General features: G+C 40.5%; 1 long non-coding RNA gene across 1 annotated transcript in view; it reads right to left on the reverse strand.

The window, feature by feature from the left end:
• Positions 1 to 14,051: 14,051 nt before the first annotated feature.
• LOC137145021 (uncharacterized) overlaps positions 14,052 to 16,432 on the reverse strand; it is a 29,769-nt gene continuing 27,388 nt past the window's right edge. Inside the window, exon 4 of the long non-coding RNA XR_010917540.1 lies at positions 14,052 to 14,791. This is a non-coding gene — a long non-coding RNA (uncharacterized lncRNA). The remainder of the gene's footprint in view (positions 14,792 to 16,432) is intronic.

Consider the following 16,432-nt stretch of genomic DNA (forward strand, 5'->3'; position numbering starts at 1 on the left):
ATAGATTAAATAGCCACATAAAATCTAGCTACCTATAGTTACAATTTTATAATAATGAACAAATTAAAATTATGAACAGGAAAAAGTGCTAAATAATCATTCAGCCATCTTAAATCATAGAGATGAACTGAACTCTTCTGAGAAGAGGCCTTCATTTTATCCACCGTGTGTTTTTCAGAAGACACCACCACAGAGGCAGCTTGTTTATATAGATCTGTGGATGCTGTATGTTGAACCCCAGGGTCAAAATGTCGTGACTTATAATAGAAAGCTTGAGTGCAGCTGATGCCCTCACTGCTTGAGACAGTTCCTTTGATGGGTAAAGAGATTAACAAAGCTAAATACTCTGCCACAATTTTTGGCAGCAAAACTCCCAGAAGTTCGTTATTTTTTTGAAGTCAGTGAAGGTGTAACAAAAAGAAAAAAATATGATGGAAAATAAAGTAAACATCCTTGGCTAATATAAGTCATTGAGACTGGCAAATTTCAAATGGTTCAGAAGAATGCCACCCAACATATCCAGACTGCGTGTATTGAAATCTCATGCAAAAGTTCTTCTCATAAGATTCCCCAGTGTTGTCTGATATGGAAAGGCAGGTCTTCCTTCTGTAGGCTCTGTGCCTTGGAAACATACATGTGCTTCACTTAATACATATGGGTATCTGTATTTACTGCAATGGAACTACTCGTGCACATCAAGTTAAACACATGCATGAATGTTTACAGGATCAGGACCAGATTTTGCTGCTCTAACTTCTACTTCCAGACAGAACCCAGAAGTACAAAGACAGATGGGAATATAAAGTTAACAAGGTAAAACATTACTTTAAAAACAAGTTCCATTTAAATTCGAGACAACGGTTCAGAGGGGATTCTAATGTTATACAAGTCATTTCACTCATCCTGAGATGCAATGGAGTGAATCCCTGGCAATTTCTGAAGGATTAATCACTCCCTTTCTCTGAAAAAGCTATGCAAGGAGAGAGTTGGATTTCTGGACAAGGAAACAGCTGCCAAAATAATTGGTTTAAATCCTGTTAATTAAAGCTCAATGCAAGATTCAAACCAAGGCAAGCAAAGCATACAGTCATACTTTTGTTTACCCATTAAAATAATAAAGTGGACTTAAAGGCATTTGGGGATGCAGAGAGAAAATGTTCAAAGTGGCACTCTGGGATTAATGGGATGAGACTGACAAGCAACCCTGAGATGGACTATCATGAAATCCTTTGAGACATTGAGATGTATTAGGCTGTAGACAATTCTCCCAAGAAAACTGGGAGGAATCCTTTGACTTGGCACACAAAATTAAACTGAATGACATACTATGTTCCTGCCCCCCAAAAGCTCAAAATATACAGGGATGGATTGCAGACCATTTAGCCAGAGCTTTTTTTTTTTTTTTTTTTGGGGGGGGGGGGGGGAAGAGAAACAGAGCCAAAACTGCTCAGGAGAGCACATTAGGAGTCATGACGCATTCCAGAGGAAAGGCGCAATCTGCATCATCCCTTGGGATGATGAAACGTGCTTCCTTTTCCATACCCAGCCAGCTCTATGGCCCACTGTGAGGACAGGGGGAAATGCAGGGCTCCTGCCATACCCATTTTAAGGGGATTAGCTCTGGAGGAAGGAGCAGTCTTCTGAGCACAGGAGCTGCAACTGTCTAGGACCTTTGGCCCCTTATGTACAAACAAGGCATGGGATTGGTAAGCAATAAAGAGCAGAGTTATTGAGCAGAGATACAGAGCCTGTGTCTTGTTAATTCCAGACTTTTCATATCAATATTTTCTATTTTATTTGTATATTATTCGTAGCTATTTGATGAACTTTTCTCTTTGAGGGGTCTTGGATTGAACAGAGTGAACTGTCTATCAGCTCTTTTCCTTGTCTATCTTCCATGATTATTTTTATTTGTTAATGTTATTTAAAGCTGGGCAAATAATGGGGGGAAATAATTCAAAATATTTTGTTTGAAAAAGGTTGCCTGTATATTCATGAATACGCACAAATTATTGTCCAACTCTATAAGGTGGGTGAATAATTGGGAGAAAACTCTTCATTTATTGGAAATGTAGCATAAAATTCACTGCAGCAATTATCTCACACAGGCTTATTCAATGAGTTTTAATAGTATGGATAAAAGTGTGTCTAATACACAGAAAGGAGTGAGAGAAAGGAAACAATAGTGGCTGATTTCTTGATTTTATAGAGTGACTAACCTGTCATTGGAAAGCTGATTAGTTCCTGATGGAATGATCTCTGGCAAGGAAGCAGGTCAACCATACAGATATTAACAAGACAGAAGACATACCAGGATGGGATGAGAATTCACATGGGGCAAAGAAGATTCAGTTGCTGACCCACAGGTGTTGTTTGTTAACTACCTGGGGCTTCGGTTACATGCACAGCTGTACCAGCATCCGCAGGAGAAAAGTTTGACAATGGATTTGGTTATTTTTCCTCTGTCGTATAAGATTCAAAACACTAGATGAAGAAACAGCAGACAGCCAACATTGTCAGTAATTGTTTATTACCATGTGGTGGTCAGTCTGAAGGCTATACTGAACAGAAATACTCTGTAAGACCCCGACCCTGCAACTGTTTCCACTTCCACTCTCATTTGTGGAAATCTTGGCCTCTGTCCCTGATGTCCTTCCACCAGCGAACTCATCAACCAGGCTAACTTCTCAGCTGCAGCTGAGATGGGACTGAATCATCTGTGCTGGAGAAGAATGAGAGGGGAACTTCAAAAATGTCTCAGATCTGAACACTCACCAACATTTTCAAAGCATCTGTAGAGACTGAATCACATGGTAGATATTCTCGGCGTAGGGACCCAGTGAGGCAGTGGTAATTAACTAACAATTTTGTCTCAGAATAATATGCCTATGACATATGGGTTGTGTCTGCCTTTCCAACATAAATCCCTGATAACAAGAATTTGTAAATCAACTGTAAAAACCTTCTCCTGTGTGAAACTTGAATTGCAGCTCAGATGTAATGAACACTCTACACATTTATTTTTAACCAATTTCCCATTTTCAAATTAAAAATTACTACAGTAGTCACGGAGTCCCTAGTGGGATGGCAGCTAATAGCAAGCACTTCTGAGCAGGAACCAAGGAAGGGGTTCCTCTTCTCCCTCTTGGCCCTACACCAGGCTCCTGTTACCTCCTCTTAGGCTTGTGGAAGGATGACAGGACTGGGAGGCTGGTCTCCAGGACACCACTATTCTTTTCCCTCCCAACCAAGAGGAGGAGTTAGAGGCACCTCCCCTCCTAAAATCTTCCTCCTCCTCCTCACTCTTGGACTTGTGGAAGTATTGGAGGACTTTGTCTGCCATTTGTGTAGTCTTGTTCCCACCTAGTCCTGTGAGAGAGTCAGGAGGCCTTGCTTCCTTCTTTGCCAATTCTACTGAGTTGTCAGTTGTGGGAGGGTTGTCTTTACTACAGTTACTTGGCCCCAATGACAGGGCAGGGATGAGAGGAGTAGGCGATGCTCCTTCCATGGCTTAGAAGGATTCTTTGAGGCCTAATGGGACACTCCAATATGTTACTGCTCCTTCCCTACCCAGGCTGGATCTATGATGACCCTGGAGCATTGAGGTAGGCCTCAAAGGGATAAATTAGGATCTGGGCCTCAGGTGTTAGGAACTGTACTAAGAGACAGCAGGACACAGCCCATCCCTAGATGAATTTAGGATCTAATTTGAAACAGGAAAAAGTGACTGTGACAAACAAGAAGAAGGGATGGGAATGAGCAGTGGGTGGTAATAAAACTAAGATCACATGGATACATAAGAGACAGTTATTGCACGGCTCAATGGTTCCAAACACATTAAAAACATTACAGATAAATATAATCAGCCACGCCTGTCACTCGACCTAGCCACAACTGGTTGGCTGATTTCATGGAGCTGTCGCAGTAGAATTTGTCTCTGAGGAGGGATTTGAAGGGGAGAGTATCGTGGCTTTGTAGATTAATGGAAGAAGAAACGAAGGGTTAACATTTGTGGAATAAGCTGATGCTGGGGAGCTCAAGGCCAGCATCAGCAGGATGGAGGAGATAGGGGAGGCTGGAAGGGCTCTGTGGATGGGGCTATTAATAGCTTTTAAGGCCAGAAGGAACCATTATGATCATCTAATTTGACCTCCTGCATAGAACAGGCCACAGAATCACCCAGTGATTACTGCATCTAGCCCAATACCTAATGATTGAGTTAGATCACATCTTTTTAGAAAGATATCTGATCTTGATCAAAAGACTCCATGTGATGGAGAATCCACCACTTCCTCTGATAAATTCCAGGGGTTACTTACTCCCTGTTAATTTACATTTTTTTTCCACTTCAAATTTTACTGACTTCATAGTCTAAGTAGTTGCTACTACAGCTTCCTAGCCCCTTGCACCTAGTGATGGAGAAGCCCTCTCAGGAAACAAAGGGAATCCTCTTCACCAGGATGGATTAACGTGGAGAGAGAGAACAGGCAGCAGTCCCACATGTGTCATGAAGAGAAGAAAGGGCTCAATTCTGCAGATAAGTGTCGACAACAAATTATAAGATCAGCTGTAGTTTTAAAACCAATTGCTTCATGAAGGAAAAAGTCTTTCTAGATCTAAACAGTGCAGAAGAAACAGTGCTGAAGTCCCGTCTCCCCCCCTTCTCCTCCCCAGAGGAACTTAAGCAAGTAACTTTACTCTTCCTGTTGATTCAATCCAATTTATTATAGTGCATCGCTGATACAAGGCCAGAACTTCGCCATCTCAGAGATTCCTAAATGTTGTATGATTAATAACCTCTTACTCCAACAAACTGCTGGTTTGCACTCTTCAACAAATCTTTCCTCTTTGCAAAGCTTGTTACCTGGGCTGAAGTTTAGTGTGGAGTGTTACATCCTGCATAGCATTTCACGCTGAGGGAAAATTCCGGTTTCCAGTTTTAATATCATTTTAATGCAACTAGAAAAGAAAAATCTGATTTTTAAAAAACTGAATCACTTTTCAAGCATCTCCAAAAAGGAAACGTTTTGTACGTCACTTAGTGATTTATGACTACCCCCTTCAGAACAATCCCTATTTATACATTCATTTATCGTGTCTCTTGGTGTCATATTTTTGGCAAAGTCAATAGACACTGTAGAGTGTGTCCCAATTCTCTCAGAAAACATTTAGCAGAACTGCCTTTTAATAATCATACTGTCTTTTAATTTTCTTGAATGGCACTGCAGCTCATACCACTTTACTCAGCTTTTCTTTTGATTAATGGGAATGCATTTTTGCTTACAGAGAGCAGGGCTGCATGCTTTATAGGCTATCACAATTCCAATACATGGTTTCAAATGTAGAAACTCAAAGGGCTTAGCAGATATTGTTTTAATTTAGTTTTATCCTCCAATTCATTCAGAATCTATGGTGGGAAAGTGAAAAAAAAAACCTTGTCTTTAGTAAAAGCTTAATTTAAAAATTATGCTGTTGACTTCCTTTGCTCAAAGAGAGATGTTGCTTGGATAAGAATAGGGGAGTGGGGAAAATAACTTTCTATTGATAATGAGAATGGATGACTCTGCTTTCCCATTCTATTCCATCATAAATGAAAGCATAGCCTAAGAGTTAGACATCATATATTTTAATTAGCATTTTTAAAGCACTTGGTTATCTGTATATTATGTAACTGCAGTAACATTTTATAGGGCTGGGATGTGAAGGGAGGGGTTACATGGAAAAGCAACCTCATCTGCTGTTCTGTATTAGTCTCTCTTGAGATACCACAGCTCTGAATTCCAACTGGCATTGATAAAGAAACAATTAATAGAGGACTAAAAAGTTGTCTAATATTGAGCAGCTAATTATTTGACACCAATCCTGCAATGACATCCATGTGGGCATTGAGTTCAATAGAGCTCCATGCCAGCATAAGGGTCATCATTACAGGATTGGGGCCCTATTCCATAAATTTCGGCTCTTTATCTATTTTGTGAATTGACCACCAATAGATTTTGCATTTCTCCAATTTATTTGCTATTCAAAATGGGGTACAGTGAAGAATTTTCAATAATTTTTGGTTGATACTTCAACTGCAAGCAGTTCATTACAAGCATTTGGTATTCTGATTTTGCTGTGTTTTTACTAGACATACATTGACACATGCGGTCTTTCTGTTCCCGCATTGGATGAGTGTAACTCTTAGACTTAGATTTCTGTTGTGAATGCTCATGATAACAAATTTGGCAATTGAATGATTGGATGGAAGTTAAGACTAGCTCTGTTTGACTGAAACATGATTAACAGACTTTCATGGTTTCTGTTATCAGGAGATGTGACTTTCTTATGAACACATGTCCATTGACACTCAAGAAGGTTAAAACACTCCCAGTTTGGAGGTAATCCCAAAGCACAACGTGATGGTCCAGGACCAATGGCACATGACAAACGTAATAGAGTTTAGGTGGAATTGTACAGAAGATTGTTACTTCCCAGCAACTGTACCTATGAACCTGAGACATTGAGATCTTTGATTAAAAACTGAGTTGTAAAGTTGGCCTGTCTTTGTAAAATAAATATTGGATTTTAGCATGAGTTAAAGAACAACAAGACAGGAGGAAGAGCTCACCAAATCGGATGGCTGTCATCAGAGGTCTGACTTTATTATGTACAGGAAATAAAAACAGACATTCATAGCCTCATAGCAAGTCCAACAAAATTGCAGGCAGACAGAGGTGAGGAGGGGCACACTTTTAGAGCTCCCATCTCCATTCCTATAAAAGCTAGCATCTCGACTTCACCAGAATGGAGAACATATGTTGATACTAAAACCAAACAACAATGAGATTATCAGGGGGTTCTTGCCCCAAAACATGTGAAATAATCTGTGTAATTTGCCAGCTCCTGCTTCCCCTCTTTCAGATTCTCCTTTCTGGCATGTCCTCATCCCACCAACTAAGGACGAGTCTCAACAGACACTCAAGGCAGCATCTACGACCAAATTACTGTTGTTCCTGGAACTTAATCCAGGCTCCCCCTTCTCCTTATCTCCCTGCTGTATAAAGTCTTGACTCACCCTTCAAAACTCCTTGTTCTCTGAATTATATTGTGATGCAACTGGTGGAAGTGTTCTATTATCAGTGGTTTCTGGTGCCCTGGTGGCTACCTTGTGCAGTGGAGTATGAATACCTTGATGGATCACTGATTCAGTTTTGAACAGATTGAATAACTTGGCTTTTCATGGTGAGCTTCTCAGGCTAAAAGCTGCATTCTCAATGAGCCTGAGAGAATTTTTGCTGCACTTCAGAATGCAATCTTGCACTGAAGAGTTTGCCCAGTTGTAAAGATATCAAAAATGTTTATATACATAAGTTTTTTGCAAAAAAAAAAATAAAATTGTCTCTTTATTAATTACTTTCCTAAATAATTATAATCCCATAATGTCTCTCCATGAGAAAAAAAAAAAGCCAAGGTGTAGCTTTCTAATTCTCTCATGGAATGTATAATGTAATTCTAATATTAGCAAGCCCTTATTTCCACAACCTGGATTTTCCATGCTTTTATCCCTAGGACTAGCAGAAAGCTGATTGCCAGACAACAATGAGCTCATCTCAAATGTTAATGCACCCAATGCCAGGTGAACAAATTGTCTATTATTAGACTTCTTCATGCAATAAATGCTTTTGTTTCCTACTTCTCTGTCTTAACACCTGGTGTCGCAATGGATATCAACTTTCAGAACGTCATTTCCCATTAACAACAGAATATAAAATGTATTAGAGAATTGCTTATACAGAAAGTGATTAACTTTTGTAAAGGGAGCTTTGTCAAACCAAACCAAAAAAAAAAAAGAGCAGGTAGTGGTAGAAATGGAGTAATTCTGAATATTAATCACAAGTCTACATTGAGTCAATAGAGGAAAGTTTAGACATCCAAATGCACAGGATGCATTTTGTGGTGTTAAAGAAAATACTAATAATTGTGATGATAAATTAGTTTTTATTAACAGTAGAAATAGGTTGGGGTTTTTTTCCCCTCCAGTGTGTTTCACACAAATATAAAGTGTTTGACTAGTGTGTGAAAGTGTTGATGGGATTGTGTGGGCTGGGCATATGGAAAAGGTATAACCCAAACCCAGCAGCTTCAAAAACACATATATAGATATATAAAAATATTGAGTAGTGTGATCCAAGTGTTAGAGAAAGAAAATTATAATTAATAGGTCAGAAGGTACAAAATATGTGGAGGTTTGGCTTCTACTGAAACATTACAAGTTATTACTGGTAGAATGACATCGCACTTTACAGAGAGCTTTGGTCTGACCTGGTATGGCAAATCTTATGTTTGTTACAAGAAATAAGAATTAAGAGGCTGCTTTCAGCCTGACATACAGATGGGGAAAGTACCATTAAAAGCCTTTAACTTGTGGTTAAAGCCTTGAAGTGGGGCTCAAGGTTCAATTCCTGCCTCTGCCACAGATGCCGGATATAACTGTGGTTGAGTCATGCAATCCCTCTCTCTGATTCCGTTCCCCATTTAATACAAAAATAATAATCCTTCCTCTCCCCACTTCCCACACACACTTTTCACCTGCTTGACCTTGTAAGCTCTTCAGGGCATGTCTGTCATTAGATATCTGGACAGTGCCTAGCAAAGCAGGGCCCCAGTCTGAGCTGGGGCCCCTAGACATTACTGTCATACACACAATAAATAATGAAGGTCGCCAGGATTAGTGAAATCCAATAGCTGGATACTGTAACCAATTTAAAATCAACTAGTAGATGTCCAGACCTCTCTTACAATACTGGCTAACCTAACTAAACTAGAATCCAGTGCATTGCTGTCAGCCAAATCCATTTCATTTCACAGGGGTGACATGGGTGCAGCAGAGGCAGAATTTCTATCCCGAAAGGTAGCGATGAACTGGATTCAAGTCCATTTAGCCAAGTGTCAAGAGAACAAGAATTCTATCCAACTATCCAGAAGATTTATTATGTTTTCAAATAACTAGAAGACCTCCACAAACCATATTTACATCAATAAGTGCCTCAATTTCCCTTTGCTGCATGAAACATTGGAAGGAAATGATCTGGAGTCACAAAGAAACATTGGGAAAATATTACTTACAACAAAGTATGGCTCCACTGGTGTTTCAAATACTAACTAATGGATTAGTTAGTTCAAGGGCACCTGCTAAGGCAAAAAGAAGCACATGATGATCTAAAGTTTTACACTAAATTTAAATGCAAGAATTTCATTTTGAGACTATAGAAAGCTAGAGGGTTATGCAGTCATAGGACCTGCTAGACTAGAGTATTAGTAATACTTAAGGCTATTCTTCAGTTTACTGTCTCAATACTGGGTTATGTCCAAGCTGCACTGAGCACAGGAGTTCAGGGTGGGAGGGGATAGGAAGTGTGATTTAACACACCTCCAGTCTTGGCCAGGGCTAGGCGTGGCCCAGGCATAAGTTAGAACCACCTCAGTGCTGTTTCAGTTTATGCCTCGTTGTCTATGGCTAGCCCCAGGGGCCATTCATGCAGCCAGAGATTGCTAGGGCTTCAAGGTGCCCAGCCCACTCCCCATTTTTCCTCCAGTTGGGAGAAGCATTGTGGAAGAGCCCCTACAATGACCATCAGCCATGCCATTCAGAGACCTTCCCATACTGATAGAATCCTCCACTGGCTGTTTCAGCCAACTTTGCATTTGTGTTGTGCTTTCAAAGAGATGGAAAGCAGCCATACAAGGCCCAAGCGTCTGGCTCACTATCTTCAAAACACTCAACAAAAATCAATCGATAAAGAAATTTTTCCTGGGGTCAAATTGGCAGAGACCCTCGGGGGTTTTCATCTTTTTCTGCAGCATGGGACACAGATCATGTGCAGGTTTAAACTAGCGTAAATGGTGGATTCTCTGTAACTTGAAGTCTTTAAATCATGATTTGAGGACTTCAGTAACTCAGCCAGAGGTTATGGGGTCTATTACCGTAGTGGGTGGGTGAGGTTCTGCGGCCTGCAATGTGCAGGAGGTCAGACTAGACTATCATAATGGTCCCTTCTGGCTTTAAAATCTATGAGAAATAACTAGAATCTCAGACAGGAAACTGCTATACTCCATTACTTTGATCCACTGCAAAAATCTATACAAAATGCAGTATATGAAGCTTGGTGTCATTTATTCATAGAATCCCCGCCCCCAGCAAAAGTGAGCAGAACTTTGCAGAGAATTATAAATACTCAATTATAAAATCATAATAGAAAATAGATAATAGAAAAACATTAAAAAGCAAAACAAAACTGCAGAGGTCCAAAAGAAGAAATACAAAAGGAGGGAGTTTTACTTATGTGGAGCAAGAGCACAATATGTCTTTGTAAACACTCTACTTGTCCCAGGGGTTTACATAATGCAAAAAGTTAAAGAAAGAAATCCATATGTATGCATCTGTTGTTTGCATGTCATGCCACGTGAGCGGATGAGCTGCTACACATCAACTCACATGGTTCTGGTTACAAAATTTACTTTGAACATTTGTTACCATATATCAGAACATGAACAGAAACAAGTGTGAAACTTATATCATATTAAATTGTGCAGGGCTATTCACTCAGACGTGTCCTCCAAAACAGATTGATATGGTCCCTTGTATTAGATGGCCAGGCAAATCTTTCTTATAAGATCCTTTAATATGCTCTATATTCATTATTTTAGAGAGAAATTTCTGTCTGTGCTGTTCTCTGATAAAAATCACATGACTGCTGTAAAATGGGTTCAGGGGGCTCATGAATCTGCCTGAGCCACCAAAGATAAACAAATCTGGAACTCATTAGTCTTTGGATGGCAGTGTTTTGGCACACACTGGAAAAGGAGTTATCAAGACTAAATTCAGAGAGTTTGATATATGTATCTACATCTCAAAATGTCTGTTAAACTGCCAACATGCTTCATGTAGTCCCTGTGAGGTTTGTATTTTTTCCTGCATTGTTTAAGCTGTCAAATGTTAATGTGTTCCTGGCTTAATTTATTACACTGATATGACAAGTTATGAGCAAATGTATTCTTGTTTACTACTGTTAATATTTTGGTTACAGTCATTAAGAGCATTTTTAAGATTAGTCTTTTTTGTTATTTTACATGGTAGAAAAATAGAAGCAAAATCATTAGAACAAAAGGTTTCCCATTTACATTTACACTGCCCAGCACTTTAAACCAGAATCACCACTTTAACTATCAAAGACCTCATCACAGGTCAGAATGAATCCTAATGAAGATGTTTCCCATAATCTGCCTCATGTATGAACTCCTGGGATCTCAGTTAGTTACAAGGGATGGATGTTTGCCATTAAATGAAAATCCAGCAGGTAGTCCTCTGTGAATTGACCTATTTTCATCATTAGTGGGAAGTAGAGAGTCTTATAGATTCATTGATTTTTAAGGCCAGAAGCATCCACTGTGACCATCTAGTCTGATCTGCATAAAAGAGGCATCTAGCCCAATAACCTGTAACTGACCCAGTGGTCATCAGATAATGAAATACTCATGTCTATTTACAGGGTGTCCGTATTATAATATGAATGACTCAACAGCTAGAGGCAATACCGCAAACTCTATGTTCTGGTGAAAGTACAGCAGCAGCACAATATATGTGAGGTCCGGTCCTGTGTCTGTGTCCTGTTGCCCTCTGCTGAAATACAAGAATGATGTGTTCCCGAGTAAGAGTTCTTTCTACCAGTTGAGCACCTGAGGATGTTCATTTAGCATACCAAATAAAGGTCTTTGTATCAGAATCACTCATCAACACTTCAAACAACGATGCTTCCTTTTCATGTTGTTAGACACTTATGGGCAAAGATTATCAGAACCTCTTCAGCAACAGGTTTCACCAGTCATTACATCAGAGAGGCCTGAAGCTGAGGTGATGCCATCCACCAGAACAGGAACTAATTTCAACAAAATAGCCACAATCAGCCATGTAATAAATAAAACTTTGGTTATGATCACCTTCAGTCTTTAACTCTTAGAATCATAGAAGATTAGGGTTGAAAGGGATCTCAGGAGGTCATCTAGTCCAACCCCCTGCTCAAAGCAGGACCAACCCCAACTAAATTATCCAAGCCAGGGCTTTGTCAGGCTGCACCTCAAAAAACCTCTAAAGATGGAGATTCCACCACCTCCCTAGGTAACCCATTCCAGCGCTTTCCCACCCTCCTAGTGAAAAGTTTTTCCTAATATCCAACCTAGACTTCCCCCACTGCAACTTGAGACTTTTGCTCCTAGTTCTGTCATCTACTACCAATGAGAACAACCTAGCGCCATCCTCCCTGGAACCCCCTTTCAGGCAGTTAAAGGCAGCTATCAAATCCCCCCTCATTCTTCTCTTCTGCAGACCAAACAAGCCTAGTTCCCTCAGCCTCTCCTCATAAATCTTGTGCTCCAAGTCTTGTGCTCCAGCTCCCTAATCACTTTTGTTGCCCTCCTTTGAACTCTCTTCAATTTTTTCACATCCTTGCTGTAGTGGGGCCCCAAAACTGGACACAAAATGGTAGGAATATAGAGGGTCAGATTCATTGATTGGCCCTTAAGGTTAATTCTGTATTTTCAATAACGTCCTGAGTCCTGGAATTTCACCAAATAAATACTTTGCCCCTTCTACCTGCTTGGCAGAACACAGAATGTCTTTACCTACGTAAAGCAAAGTGACAAGCACACATTGTGTCAGGTTGTCATTTACACAGCGTGATGTAACAGAACATAGCTTGGTCACAAATCACATTATATCACAAACGTAAGAATAGGACTGGGTGGAGAATGGAGTTTCCATTTTCCAGAGCATTTTCAGATTTTGAAAATAGTTTTCATGTTGATTTGGAATGCCGCCAAAAAAAAAAAAAAAAAAAAAAAAAAAACCTGAAATTCTCAGTGGAACAGAAATCTAAAAAAAAGTTACTTCTGCAAAATCAAAAATGTTTCAATGATTTCAAAATGAAATTCTGCCTGGTAGCTGAAAGTGAGCCGGGAGCCTGGAAGCCCTAGGGGCCCTGGTTAGCTGATGCTCTCAGGACTTCCATGCTCCCGGCTCTCTGTCAGCCCTGAAGCCCTGTTTCTGCATCCTTGCCTGGCAAGTTTCCAGGGAGCCAGAGAACTTGGACGTCCCCGGACACCCCCGAGCAGTCAGCTGGCCCAGGAGTCAGAGAACCCAATATTCCCTAACTCCTCAGTAGTCTGCATGGCCTGCCGCACTTGCGTTTTGGGTCCTGAAAGTCCTTGGGCCCAGGCAGTCCATCTGGCAGACTGGCCCGAGGATCCTGTAAGAAATTATATTTCCTCTCTCTCACCCTTTGTTTGTCTTGTCTATTTAATGGACGTTGGGTGCCTCACTTGCCTTTGTGGCTTTGAAATTCTGCCCCATGACTATTAGCACTCCAAGACAGGGACTGCCTGTTTCTCTGTAGTGCTTGACTCAATGAGGCCTGAGTCTCAGGTAGGGCCTTTGGTCATGCTATTTTGCACTGTATGATGATCCTTTACTTGTGAAGTGAACCTGCGTAAGCACTGCCATTTACAGAGTCAGATAGGTTAAAGGGTACGTTCAGAACCCAACTTGAACACAGGTCTCTTCACAGTGAAGCCAATGCCTGCGGTGCCACTAAACCACAGTGTCTCTGAGGGCACATCTACACTGCCACGGTGGTAGACATCGATGTGGCAGTATCGATTGAGCGGGTGGAGACCCGCTCAGTGCATGGGAGAGCGCTCTCTCATCGGCTGAATTAGTCCACCTCCCCGAAGGGCAGAAAGCAGCGTCAATGGGAGAGCATCTTCCATCAACGCAATGTCATGAAGACACCCCGCTGCATAGATATAATTAGCGTATCTCATGTCAACCCAGTGCGGCAGTGTAGACCAGGCCTGAGAGAAGTCACTTATTGGTCTGAACATCAGTTTCCTAGTTTTTTAAAATAGAGTTGATGCTTACCTACGTGGTCATGGAAAACAGCAGGCACTGGTGTTATGTCTAGTCTGACATGATATCTTAATGAGAGAGGATGGACAGAACAGCACACTAATGAAATTCACAAATCCACTTTACTGGGAGGACATACAAACACCATCCAGCACAGAGAAATAATGCAAAGGGACTTGAAGGTGCTAAAAGCACAGAGTGTAAAAACCAAAGTGTAAAATGCAGTGTGATAGTTCTGGGGAAGAATATTCTGCAAACCCAAACAAACACTCAGTGTAAGAGGGTGGAACCTGGGAAACAATTACTGAATGAGATCTATGAGGCATGAGTTTGCAGTGCAATATGGCTGTAGAAAGAGCCAATTCAAGTCACAGAGCAGGAAGTTAATTCTCTCTCCCTATGGCTTTACCAGAAAGATACTGACAATTAAGGAGAGCTCAGCAAAGAACAAACATTATCAAGTGGCTGCTATGTCTGACTCCTACAGTGGCAGGGAGATAGAAGGAAAAGACTTTCAGGTCATTCAGTCTATGATTTATGAACATCATCAAGGTATTTTGGTATTTTCTGGTAAAGTGTTGCCTGGTCTTGTGCATTATCAGAAATGCACAATATTTTGACAACAGTGAAATGTCTTGTATGCCCCTCCCCTTTAAATACCTGTACATTTACATATCACAAGCATATTATGAAAGGCAACTAACTGTTACTGCATGGCATGCCATTCTTATGTACATCTGATTGCTCCTGCTGCTGCATCTGCTGCTTGAGGGGAAGCTGCTGTCTCAGTATCTTGTGATGTTCCTTAGGAACAACTGTCAGCTCAAGGGTCAAACGTTCAATGTAAAACTACAAGAAAGGAAGATGCAGTGTTAGTTTATACGGCCAGGTCGTTTTGCATCTCTCATGGCACCTCCATTCCCCAAGTCCTTTTTAAATGGAATGCACAGAAATAACTTCGCCCCTGCCCTCCATCCCCATGTTGGAGAGCATGATGTCTGCTAAACAGCAATCAAAGGTGCTGTATATAACGGTTTAGAGCTAGGAAATGAAGAATAGTGCATCCAGCTGAAACTGCAATGGGGGAGCTAAATAAACAGAACATAATTAATATGCTAACTGCATTTAGCCTCTTGGAATTAGAGTTGTGAAAGATCTGTGGTCATTAATGGCCACCGGTTGTTATGATTCGAATTCTGTTTACTTAGTGTCTCCATTAGCAGAGCACCCTACCTTGACTCTATGACACTGGTTAAGTACTGTCTCCAAAGAAAGCATGCCACCTATTAAACTATCAACCATTACTTCCTGTGGCAGCTCCTTGGTAAATTACTCACCAAGTCCAACCCCATCTTGGTTCATGCGATTTGATGAGAGCCTAGCCTGATGTATGATTGGATGCAGCCTTCACAGCAACACAGACAATAAGAGCAGCAGATATAAGAGTTGGAAAAGAAATAGTAAGTTCACTGTACCCCTCCCCATTCACACTTCATGTAAGTGGTAGAGATGCACAGTCGCTAATGGTACCTCTGGTTAATTTCAGATTCCAGGTATTCTGGTTATGCAAGTATGTCAGAAAGAGCCGTTGCAGTATGTAGGTCAGTGCACATGAATGATGGTGGTGCGAGTAGCCAAGCCATGTACAAGTTCTACACCCCTGAGTGTTACATTAGCTTCTCTTTAAGGTATTAGAAGTATTTCAACTTCTGATCCAAGAGATTTCAAAGAATCTGCTAGTAATCTTTCTTTAAAACTTCTTGTGTGTGGATTTTATTTTTGTGTATTTGTTTATTGTTGCCTCTTACAGAATCCTAGGATAATAATCCATGGCCAAGAATGTCAGAGGTGACCGGCGATGGGTTCCTCAGCGTGAGACACCTTAAAGGAGCCCCATTTTCAGAAAGTGGGGGTTCCAGCACTTTCTGACAATCAGGACCATTAACGTGTCTCACATTGGGCACCCAACATCAATAATCACTTTAGAAAATCTTGGCCCATCAGGGCTTACAGGCTTCGCTTGTCCTGAACATCATTTCTTCCTGTTACCTGTAAAATATGTATTTACTTCTTTGCATCTTTTGCCCAAATTTATCTTCAGTGAACAGGGATGCAAACGATATTTTAATCTTTTTTTTGGCATTTCCTTATATGCAAACGCTCCTCTCTTCCTGATAAAGGATGTGATTGGGATGCCACAACATAGCATCATGATCTCAAATGAGGAACTGGATCCAACAGTAGATAAAATCTTAAGATTCCTGTGCACATCCAAATGTATCTTGTAATACAGTAATAATGAGGTACAGAGAAGCTGAATTGTTTCCAAACAGCTGTTTTTCACGATGCACTGACTGTCTTATGAAATCTTTTAAACCTACCTCTTCCATTATTCCTCCTCATATTGTTGAATGTTTCAGATGATGTAAACTATAGATTATAATTTTTACTACTGTCAATTTATTTTCATTAAGATTAGCAGTTCTGAAT

This window comes from Emydura macquarii, unplaced genomic scaffold (genome assembly GCF_026122565.2).
Source record: "Emydura macquarii macquarii isolate MOO-44397 ecotype Brisbane River unplaced genomic scaffold, CSIRO-AGI_Emac_v2 contig_3506, whole genome shotgun sequence".
In the NCBI taxonomy this organism is placed as follows: Eukaryota; Metazoa; Chordata; order Testudines; family Chelidae; genus Emydura; species Emydura macquarii.